The sequence below is a fragment of the Schistocerca nitens genome, chromosome 9, assembly GCF_023898315.1.
Source record: "Schistocerca nitens isolate TAMUIC-IGC-003100 chromosome 9, iqSchNite1.1, whole genome shotgun sequence".
Lineage (NCBI taxonomy): Eukaryota > Metazoa > Arthropoda > Insecta > Orthoptera > Acrididae > Schistocerca > Schistocerca nitens.
The window spans coordinates 160,588,852-160,601,509 of record NC_064622.1 but is presented as its reverse complement, the minus strand read 5'-3'; positions in this window follow the sequence as shown (position 1 = coordinate 160,601,509).

Genomic DNA, 12,658 nt, shown 5'->3' with positions numbered 1-12,658 from the left:
TAAAGCAAAAAATTAAAAGTATTTGCATTCATTTTATTTAATTAAGCCCCCATGCACGTGGCGACCGCTGCTTCGGATCGTCCCTTGGAATTCTTCTGATTGTAAAAATAGTAGACAGCAGTAGTGTTGTAGTAATTTGTAGTTTAGTAACTGTAGTCTATTTTGCATGTGTAGATTTGGTAATTGTCATTCTTCTAATGGTATTTTTATTTTGCAAAATTTAATTTTGTTATCTTGTATATAGGTTTGACAATTTAGTGCAGTTAGGAAGATTTCAATTGTTCGTTAATCGTGTTTGAGGGAAACATTTCGTGTGAATGGTATTGTTGGAGATAAAGTGTCATTGTGTGTAATTTTCATATAGTGACGAGTTTTGTATGTTTTGTAAATGTTTACGCGATCAATGAAAAAGGCAAAAATGATGGATAGTCAGAATGACGAAATTGTTAACATGGCGAACTCGCCAACAGAGGAAAACAGTATCATGAATAATGAAGTGGAAAACAATTTAATAAGTCGGGAAAATAGTCCGGAACCATTTCAAAATTTTTCTCAATCAGAAAATTTTCAGAATTCAAGATTAACGACAGAAGTTTCTGGAATAGTATCGAACACAGATAGCTTTACAGCTATGACGAAAGAATTTGGTTTCGCGGGAAATGTTAGGGGCGAAAAGAATTTCGAACCGGCTATTATGGAGCAGTTGATGGGTGCAATATTAAATCTGGGATCACAAATGGGAGCAATGGAAACACGGATGGGAACAATGGAAACACGGTTAGGATCTGAATTTAAAACAGAGATGGGATCTTTGCGATCTGAAATTAAAACTGATATAGGAACAATTAAAACTGATATGGGAACAATGGAAACACGTTTTGACTCACTGGGATCACAGTTAGGATGTGAATTAAAAACAATGGAAACACGGTTAGATTCGCGAATGGGGACATGTTTCAAAAACATGAAGGATGAATTAAAGAAAGAGATTAGAGAGGAAGTACAACCGATTTTGAATGCTCACAATAATAGATTAATTGCAGTAGAGATTAGACAAAGGGAACAGGATAGAGAACAGGAAGAAAGAGATCGCGTGATAGTACAAAAATTTTCAGAGTTAAATTTACAACGTGCACACGATAAGGAAGAAATATTTGAGAGAATCGAGGAATCCGTACCAAATGACAGAATAAATAATCTAACACAACAATATGAACAGTTAACTACCAAATGTGACAATACCGAAACCCGAGTCGCGACACTTACGGAAGACGTAAACTTATTGGAAAGAGATGAGGAGATTTCAGATAAACTGACAAGTCTTAGTTTAAATGGGGAGAGAGATTCAGATGATACAGCTCCATTACCATTTGCAGAAACCGAAACGTACCAGAACATAAATAAGCATGTGGAAAATCAAGGAAAATTTAATGAACGCGTCAAAAGGGAATTTGAGGCATTACTAAAGCAAGACGAACATATTGAAAGCGAAATCGTAGGAAAAGACAGCAAAAGAAATTTGGAATCACAGTTAGCGGAGGGGTTTGAAGAAAGTAATTTGTTTCATTTACGAGACGCAACAAGAGAGCGCCAGGCGCGCGAACTTGACAATAATCAACACTGGGACTGGGACAGACGCTGTAGGTCTTTGTCGCCACGAGGCGAAAACTTTGACTATAAACACTTTTTGACTGTTCGGAAATTTAAGATCTTTCGTAATTCTAAGAATGACATACATCCATGTGCATGGTTAGATCAATTTATGTATGCACTCCCACCAAATTTGCCACTAATTCACAAACTGAAAATTATGTGCAGCTATTAAAGTCCTCAGGGGATTCACTATACTAAGTGAATATGTGCCGTAGCGTTCACAGGGCCCCGAGCTGTAGTGGTGCTATTTCCCTTTTAGTTTTCTGCACCGCTGCCTACTCTTTCACTATTCTTTGTATCTATAAAAAACAACTCTTCTACTATCCATCTATCTAGACAGTAGGTAAAGAATAACCGGATTTGACTGTTTTACCCAAAAGTGATTTCGGAAATTACCGTTTGGACTTACTGTATCTTCTGCAGCATTCATTCGTAGTTTAAATGAAATTTTACCTGTTTATCTTCGTGACAATATTACTTCATATGTTGACGATATTCTTATTGCTAAACGTTCTTGGAGTGAGCATAACAAAATTTTGGATTCATTATTACGTATTTTTGCACGAGTTGGCATGACAGTGAACTTGGAAAAATCTGAATTTGGTCGTTCTCAGGTGAAATTTCTCAGTCACATTATTTCTACAGAAGGTATTCTCCCTGATCCAGAGAAACTAGACGCTATTCGTAATTATGCTGTTCCTACCACAAAACGTGATGTTCGTAGTTTCCTTGGTGTCTGTAATTTTCTTAGACGCTTTGTTAGATTGGACAATTTGGCCACCCTCGTTTATGTGAACTATCTGGAAAAAATTCTAATTGGTGTTGGGATGAGGAAGCTCAGTCAGAATTTGAACAGCTTCGTGATGCTTTAGTTGCTGCTCCACTTCTTTCACATCCGGATTTATCTAAAGATTTTTGTTTGGCGACGGACTCATCATACAAAGGCCTAGGTGCACATTTATTTCAAGAGATAGAAGAAAACGGCGTTGTAGTACAGAAGACTATTGCATTTGGAAGTCGTGTTCTCTCTAAATCCGAAAAGAACCATTCGATTACGGAACTTGAAGCTTTGGCTGTTGTTTGGGCTTTCACAAAATTTCGCACATTTTTGTTCGGTAGACATACTAAGGTTTACACTGATCATCGAGCTTTGGAATTTCTTATGTCGACAAAATTAACTCATGGCAGATTGTCACGATGGGCGCTGTATCTACAGGAATTTGATTTTAGTATTGTTTACATACAGGGATCTTCAAATATTGTTGCTGATGCTTTATCACGTGCACCTATGGGTTTGAAACAAAGTGCTGAAGAGGACTGCAAAGAAAACCATTATTGTTTGATCTACATTCAAGGTGTTGCGTTTGAGAACTTTATTTCGTCTTCGCTCCAGGACATCGCTAAGGAGCAAAATAAGGATCCAATCTGGAAGGACATTAAGGAGAAGTGGAGGAGAAAGGAAAGCGTAGCGATTAGACAGCATTATTTAGTTCGCAATGACATTCTTTTCAAACGAAAATCGGTCGACAACTCTGTTTGGTTAGTTTGTATTCCTGATGAGTGGGTCAATAAATTGATTTGGTACACACATTTTAGTTATGCGCACTTTGGTCCCAGAAAATGCTTTCATAAATTACGAGAAAATTGCTACTTCAGTAATATGGAAAAACGCATTCGATCTGTTCTTGCCAAATGCAAATTATATCAAAAGGCTAAGCCGCCAACTGTTTCTCACAGAGCACCGTTGTTTCCTATCATTCCAGCGAAATTAAAGGAGATGGCTGCAGTCGATTTGTTCGGTCCAGTGGTTCGTTCTACTAATGGTTTTGCGTACATTTTCGTAGCAGTGGAATTGACATCAAAATATGTGTGTTTTACACCTTTACGCAAAGCAACAGCTCGTTCAGTATCTAACGCTTTCATCAAACATTTTCTTAAAGAAGTTGGTCATGTTGATAAGGTTATATCAGATAATGGATCACAGTTTCGCTCTAAAATTTGGCTTCGTACTCTACGGCGTCGTAAGATTAAACCAATTTTCATTTCACTTTTTCACCCTCAATCTAATGCTTCAGAGAGATGGATGAAGGAAATCAATAAATTGTGCCGTCTTTATTGTCATCAGAATCACAGAACTTGGGATCAGTATCTTCATATTTTTCAAAACATTCTGAATGAACTTCCTAATGACTCAACTTCTTTACCGCCTCTATTGATATTAAAAAATAAAGTACCAACAAATCGCATTTCTGAAATCGTTCCTTTTCCGCCTTCACGGAAACTGCGGCATTCTGAAGTTGTCAACCTGGCTCTACGAAATATTGCGTCTGCGGCTGCAAGAAGAGAGAAATCAGCTAAACGTCCTGGTCGTTTAAAAATTTTGTCAGTTGGTCAAAAGGTGTTAATTAAGTCTCATCGTTTGTCTCATAAAGGAAAAGGCTTATGTCGCAAATTTTTTCTGCTTTATAACGGTCCATATAGAATTCGCAAAATTATTCATGATAACACTGTTGAAGTAGAAACTCTTAAATCTCGCCGCTCTAAGGAAATACATCACATATTTAACGTTAAAATTTTTGTGGAATGACATACTTGTGAGAAACTAACAGCTACGTAAACACACGGAGAGTACAAGGATACCGCGCTGTGTTTTGGCGGCGGCACATACTCAAAGCAACAGTCAGTCTGCGCGCCGCACAAGGCAGTCGTTGACCGCAAACAATTACTTCCTACGTCACGCGCCTACAGCTGATCGAGCGCTCAGTGCGAATGCACTGACAGCCGTAAACAAATACACAGTCTAATTTCTCGGATTAAATTCAGTATAAAGCTATAGTAACTTGATGAATTATGTTATTAGCGTTCAGTATTTTTCAGGATACGGTTGTGTAAAATATTTAAGACCTTCAGGTAAATTCTGTGCGTGTCCGACGTTAAGACGACTTGCTATGGAGAAAATTTCAAGAAGAATGTAATTTCGAAGGAAAAAGTAATAAACGAAAAAGGGTAACTATTAATTGAGTTTATTTTTCAGGTAACATATTTCCACTTAGGTGCGTACTTTAGACGTAATTTGCTGCTTGCTATTACGTGATTCATACTTTGTGCTAAATTTCATCTTCTATGAATTTACTTGTGAAGCGACGTGCTTGCGTACATTAACTGATTTTGACAATGATTGATTAATGAATAGGGTTGTTACTTGTATATATTATGCATCGCTTGGCTGCTATGATTTTCACTGATGTTATATTTTTTTTATTATGTGCCTGCTGTGCTTATTTATTTAAATTGTAATTGACAACTGATTAATTGTGCTGACTGTGGTTATGTATGTAAGATATACTTTGTGATTTATCTGCTTGCGCCTTCATATTTACTTATTAAGGTTACGTATGAATATTTATTTGCTTATGCTGATATGATGCTAATGACCTGTTTATTGTGTGAGATATATATTTGCTGCTTTGCGTATGGTTTGCATATTTACACATTTCTGTTTTGTTGTCATAACTACTCTTTAATTTAGAATATAGAAATGCTGATATACTGTGTACGAACATAGAGTTTAGGTTACACTGTGGTATTAATTATAGATTGTTTGCTTGGCAGAGCCTCGTTGTAGGGATTGTGCTGCATCCACTTGTTGACATTCTGTTCTCTACTGGTATATTTACTCGCTATTGCATGTTTTGCTTACGCTCAGTGCTTTATATTTTTAAGATAAGAAAATGAACTGCAATAATTCGGCGAACGACATTAGTACGAGAAACTTCATAGAAGTCACATGAGCTGGAGGTTTTATGGAAGCTGTTTAAATTTATGCTAATAGGAAGGAAGATAACGACATAACATACCAACACTAGGTTTAGACCATTGACAGTTATTACACTGCATTTTTCGTGAGTAATTGAAATAGGAAGTGACACTTGACACAAGAAATACTCCACATGTTTGCTTCTGCCATGATTCTTGAAGTGGTGTACACACTGTGAAATATTATGATCATTCACACTCCGTAATCGTAATTAATTACTGAGAGTTATTCGAACTAAGTCTGTTAGAGGTCATGTACGCATTTCTTTTATTTAATGATGGACAAGGTAAACAAAATGTATCTTATAATTTATAATGAGTAGCAGATTTGGATCAGATGGATTACACGAGAGGTTGTGTGTTGACATTGTGTCTTCGGATTGTATGAGATGATGAATTGAGGTTTGCATTAGGATTTTGTCTGCACTTGTTCGAGGAGACTGACTAGAGGAAAGAGTTGTTATGGAAGTGAAATGATATTGGCAATGAGGTTATATATATCGACGTATTGAAGAGGTATGATTGAGGTATTGAGATTATGTGAAGTTGTTGATTATTGGAGTTTTCGTGGACAAGAGGTAAGGTAAATGATATTGATGATCGACGTATTGAAGAGGTATTATTGAAGTATTGAGATTATGTGATGCTGATGATTATTGGAGTTTTGGTGGATAAGAGGTGAAGTAAGTGAGGAGCATATTTTTTTTTTTTTTTGTTTGCCTATATGGAACAAGGAGGATAAAGATGGCAGACTAGAACACTCAAGTAGAAGGAAGATTGTCTACACACACACTTTGTTAAATCACTAAGCACTATATACTTTTTTTGAAGAGAGGAAGTATTTGCATATCTTGGCTCACTGACAGTTGTTCAGCAACCGTACATTTTGATCTGGCTTGGCAAACATTGGTCTTGACATGATGACTATGACGTTGACTAACTATTATTGACTGTTATACATTGCTGTCACTACTACTTGATACACATGATGAACATAAAATTTTGACAGAATTGCATTTACACAGTTAACACTATTCAATTACACAGTAGCACTAATGTGGATGAAAGATGAGTGAGTGTTTTTTGTGTGTTTTCCTTTCCCTATCCCAAATTGGTACCAACCTATCTCCTAAATATTATTTTACTTGTTGTTGTGGCTTGCACTGACACCCATAAAAATTATAGGTTTACTGATATTTGTGTATTTGTAATATTTAATATGACAATTATCTGATATCATTTGTGTGTTTATTATGATTTGTATGTTTAGTGTAAAAGCATTGTATGTGTATTCAAACTATTGTTCATGCCTGAACTGTCTGATTAGTGATGGTGCTGCACTTTTCAACATGATGTGTGACATTTCGTCATGTTTAATTTCTGCTGATGAACAGTGTGATTAGTGAAAGTGAATATTATGGACTGCTGTCTGCACCTGCTCAACATTGCTGGGTGCCACTGATGGACTGCTTCTACTGAAATGATGTCACTTGTTGGTGTCTGCACCTGCTCAACATTGCTGGTGCCACTAATGGAACTGCTTCTACTGAAATGGTGTTACTTGTTGATGTCTGCACCTGCTCAACATTGCTGGGTGCCACTGATGGACTGCTTCTACTGAAAAGATGTCACCTGTTGATGTCTGCACCTGCTCAACATTGCTGGGTGCCACTGATGGACTGCTTCTACTGAAATGGTGTTACTTGTTGGTGTCTGCACCTGCTCAACATTGCTGGGTGCCACTGATGGACTGCTTCTACTGAAAAGATGTCACCTGTTGGTGTCTGCACCTGCTCAACATTGCTGGGTGCCACTGATGGAACTGCTTATACTGAAATGGTGTTACTTGTTGGTGTCTGCACCTACTCAACATTACTGGGTGCCACTGATGGACTGTTTCTACTGAAAAAATGTCACTTGTTGGTATTTGCACCTGTTGACCATTGATGGGTGCTACTGCTGGAACTGTCAACTACTTGTTTCTTGGGCTATGGAAAGCGTTTATGTGAATATTTGTATAAACTGATTTTTTGTGTATTACTGTTGTGAAAAGTTATGAGACTCTTACCTGCACATATTCGTCATTGCTGACGCTATTGATTGAACTGTTCAACCACATAATACTTGTGTAAACTATTATGTAAAGTCACATGTATGAAAGAATTTGTATTGCTTACTGTATTTTATATATTAGGTTATTGAAAGGTCAGTGCAAAGCCAAAATTTTATCTAGTTATATGATATTTACGCATTAATATTATCTTTTATTTTTGTCTGTATTTTTTTGACGAATTTGGTGGTATTTTCACCACCAATGCTGGCAAAAATACCATCAAATTCTAGCCCGTGGAGGAAAGGCATATGAAAGGTGGCTACACTGAGCCACAGCGCCAGAGATCGCGCCAGAGAGTATTGTTCAGCCGCCTCCACAGTCAGTGATTATTGAGATGTCGTAGTGGGTAGTGCTTTGGGAGAACTCGTGGTAGTCAGTGCTGAGATGTCGTAGTGAGGAGTGTTTGTTGAGATGAGCTAGTAGGCAGTGCTTGCTGAGATGTGATACTGAAAAGTTCTTGTTGAGATGTGATAGTAGCGAGTCGGTGTGGAGAGATTGTAATGTCTAGAGTGCTTTTCATCAATATAAATTAAGGTAACAAACTACTTTTCCTTTCTTTCTCATTATTTCAATGTCCTGAATAATGCGTCATTACAGGTTCAGTCAACAAAGCATCTGGCTTGTGTTCTTGTATTAGAGTGTAATTCTGGTTTTCTTGAGTAATTATGGTATTTCTATTTTCTTTAATTAATTCAGTATAAATGATATTTAAAATTTCTTGTGTTGTTGAAGAAGAACCGTGCCAGATGCGTACGTTGAGTCATACTTCCACACACAGAACAGTTACACTTGTGCTTTGGTTTCGTAGGTTTTATAGTTGCTGGGGACTTAATTAATTAATTGTGTTAATGAAAATTTCCATTTCATTCTTTGTTATTGTTCTATGCAGTCAGATAGCGTAATAATACTAGTCAGGGCCAACCGTTTACGAGACTGCTGCTTGCGATAGGTCGTGCAAGGGTAGGCTTTGTTAGTAGTGGGTATCATGCATATCGATACCTTTGACGTTGTGCGGTGCTGTTGCTCGGCGGCTGCCGCTGGGTGCCGGTATTAAATTCTAGATCAGCGTCAGCAACCTGCAACAGTTAGGTTTATCATCGTTTTTGTGTCCGATAGGTCATATATCGGATGCACAGTGTAGGGTGATGTTGGCGAGTTGTTTGTGGGTCAGTGGGCGAGCTCGTTGGTTTCCCTGCTGTGGCCTGTTGGTCGGTACTAATAGCAGCTGGTAATTATCAGTCAGCGTTGCTGATATGCAGGGGTTTGCCGACGTTTGTCGCTTGTTGGTGTATGTTAGCTTGCCATAGGTGGTTATACCCTAGCTGGTAGTGTCTTTGGCAGCTTGTGCTTCCACCTATGGTTGTGATCGTAGTTTCCCAGAGTAAGGATGAAAGGATTGTTCGAGTGTCTCTAGCTCCTTTATAGTCGTGTGGCGTGTTTTTTGAATACTTCCTTGAGGGTTTCAAGGCAGTATTCTTGGTGAAGGTCCACGGTGCGAGTGCAGCGTGGAGAGTTGCTAATGATTCGTAGCACTTTGTTCTGTATGATCTGCAGGCGGCACAGTCGTGTAGGAGCTGCATATCCTCAAACGGGAGCTGCACACGTCATCAGAGGTCTAATCAGTGTCATGTATGTGGACCTCGACACCCACCTATTCAGTGTGCTTTTCCTGTTGAGCATTGGGTAGAGATGTTTGAGCCTCGCGTGCGTTCTGTTGGCAACGTATTCGATGTGGTCCCCCCCCCCCCCCCCCCCCATTTAAGTTTCCGGTCCAGCCGGACACCAAGATATCTGACTTTCTCTCGGAAACGTATTGGGCGTGTATGTAGCGTTACTTGTCTACTGTGTTGATGTTTGCGCAGTAGTTTCGGTCTGCGTGTAAAGAGAACTGCTTCGCACTTGTCGACGTTTACTGTAATACGCCATCGCGCCAACCAAGGCTCGGCAGTTCTGAGTGCTGTCTGTATTCGTGAGAATTAATGTTCGACGGGTAATGGTTAGCATTTCTGCCTACCAATCAACAGGGAGAGAAGGAGACGGTCGTAATATAAAGTGGCACAATATTGGTAGGAGGAGGAAGTAACTTGTTTTTTGAAACTTTATGGCAGATTAAAACTGTGTGCCGGACCGAGAGTCGAGCTCCGGACCTTTTCCTTTCTTGGGCAAGTTCTCTACCGACAGAGCTATCCAAGCACGACTCACGGCCCGTCCTCACACGTTCAGTTCTGCGAGTACCTAGTCTTATATTCTTCCGGCTGTGCCAGTTCTGCAAGGTTCGCAGAAGAGCTTCTGTGAAGTTTGGAAGGTAGGAGACCAGATACTGACAAAATTGAAGTTTGAGGAGGGGTTCTGAGTCGTGCTTGTGTAGCTCTGTTGGTCGAGCACTCGCCGGCGAAAGCCAAAGGTCCCGAGTTCGAGTCTCAGTCCGGTACACAGTTTTAATCTGCCAAGAAGTTTCATATCAGCACACACTCCACTGCAGAGTGAAAATTTCATTCTCGAACTTGTTTTTTCATTGTATACTACTACGAGCAGAGCAGTCTGTTTGAACTCGGACCCTAAAAAGAAAGGCAGTGGTTTTCAGCCAAATGAACTAGCAGGCTGGCAGTGAGAGAGAGGGAATCCCAGTTGGGAATATCTGGAAGCTTCCAGGTCCGACATTCGCCTGATAACCGGGGTGGGATGATGGGGTTGTAGGGGTTGGGTAGGGGTAGGGGGGGGGGGCAGATGTCACAAAAATTTTGGCCGGAACCTTGGGATTGGAACAATATTAACTTATTTCTGGGACAATGTTCAATGTTATCAGTTACCGACAGAACGATTAAAGTAATGTGTTTGTTTGCGTGTGTGTATGTGTATGTGAACGCGTGCACGCGCGCGTATGTGTAGTTGTGTGTGTATACATGCGTGTGTCATTTTGAATATAAATGCGTTTAATGTCATGGAGCCGAGACAGAGACCAAGATTGCAACGTGACACTTAAATTACGATACCTACCTCGACAACGCATACGTCTCAACACAAATAAGTTACGTAAACTTTTTGAAACAGAGTTCTCATTTCTTAGTTTAATGTGCAAAAATGAACTCATCATAAGAAACTTACATCTGTGGTAAATGTGGAAAGAAGTGAGTGAAAGAATTCACTGTTGCACCGATATGGTATCATAACATTGAGAAGGGTCATTTAAGTTCATGAACACTACGTGACACTGTATTTCAGTTTAATGAACCATATTTTCGCCTCATCAAGAAGTTTGACGGCATTACACAATGAAAAGTCATCATAGTCGATTCACAGTCTTGACTCAGCTGCTCTGTAGTTGTGCAAAGCAACAAATAATAAAAATATGAAAGGAGATAGATAAATATACTGTAACCCATATTAGTTTCCGCTGTGAATTATGGCGCAACTCGTATATCAACGCGTTATGAAGCACTACTAAAGTGAAGAAATATAGTCTGTAGATTATGGAGAAGTTAGGAGGACATCAGAAGCAGATTAGCATAGGTAAAGAGGTAATTCTAGGGCAAGAGAAGTCTGCTAGTGTCATAAATTGACCTTAATCAGAGGAAGAAATTTCTAAGAATGTACGTTTCGATCAGAACATTGCATCGTAGTGAATTATGGGACCGGTAACACCGGAAGAGAGGAGAATCGATGCTTTGGAGATGTGATTCTGTAGAGGGATGTTGAAAAATAGGTAACTGAAAAGATAAGGAATGAGCAGGTTCTCCTCAGAATCGTCGGAGAAAGGAATATTTGGAAAACACTATCAAAAAGAAGGGCGGGGTGATAGGATGTGGGGTAAGAGATAAGGGAATAACTTCCAGAGTAATAGTGTTGAAAAATAGGTAACTGAAAAGATAAGGAATGAGCAGGTTCTCCTCAGAATCGGCGGAGAAAGGAATATTTGGAAAACACTGTCAAAAAGAAGGGCGGGGTGATAGGATGCGTGGTAAGAGATAAGGGAATAACTTCCAGAGTAATAGTGGGAGCTGTAGATTGTAAAAGCTGTAGGAGAACACAGAAGTGGAACACATCCAGTAAATAATTGAGAACGTGGGCTATGTGCTACTCTTGGGTAAAAGGACGACAAAAGAAAGGAATTCGTGGCGGGTCGCATAGAACCAGTTTGGAAACACTTGGGTAACAAAGAACTGTTTGAAGCTGCGCAGCGAAAACGAAGGTGGCTGAAGATGATACGTTATGGAGTCCACTACCGGTATCCTGAGTTAATGTTTGTCTTTGGACTCCAAAAATAGTGCCCTTGAGATAATCCAATACATTGCGCTGTGGTTCTACAAATCCCAGAGGTTATCTTTGCACGCCATAATTACTGTCATTCGTAGTGTCCCTCTCCCAAATGTTTCCCACTTCAGAAACAATAACTATATCGATGATTCGTGATAAAGTTCAAAGGCAGTGTTCCTAAATGTCTTATACCTTGCTGAGCCCTCAATAGGATACATATATTTGTGATCTGATGTTTTTCTCTTAGTATATCCTACAACTGTGGTACTAAACCATCAGCGAAGTTTCTCCCCAGCTCGACTACTCCTTTTGTAAGTAGGCTCTTTAGGTTTTCTTATTGATAACGCCACGTAGCGCTCTGTATGAAAATCACTGGCTGTGCTGTGTGCAGTCTGTGGCTAGTTTGCATTGTTGTCTGCCATTGTAGTTTTGGGCAGCTGGACGTTAACAGCGCGTAGCGTTGCGCAGTTGGAGGTGAGCCGCCAGCAGTGGTGGATGTGGGGAAGTGAGATGGCGGATTTCTGAGAGCCGATGATCTGGACGTGTGTCCATCAGAAACAGTACATTTGTAAGACTGGATGTCATGAACTGCTATATATATTATGACTTTTGAACACTATTAAGGTAAATACATTGTTTGTTCTCTATCAAAATCTTTCATTTGCTAACTACGCCTATCAGTAGTTTGAATCTTTTATTTAGCTGGCAGTAGTGGCGCTCGCTGTATTGCAGTAGTTCGAGTAACGAAGATTTTTGTGAGGTAAGTGATTTGTGAAAGGTATAGTTTAATGTTAGTCAGCGCCATTCTTTTGTAGGGATTAT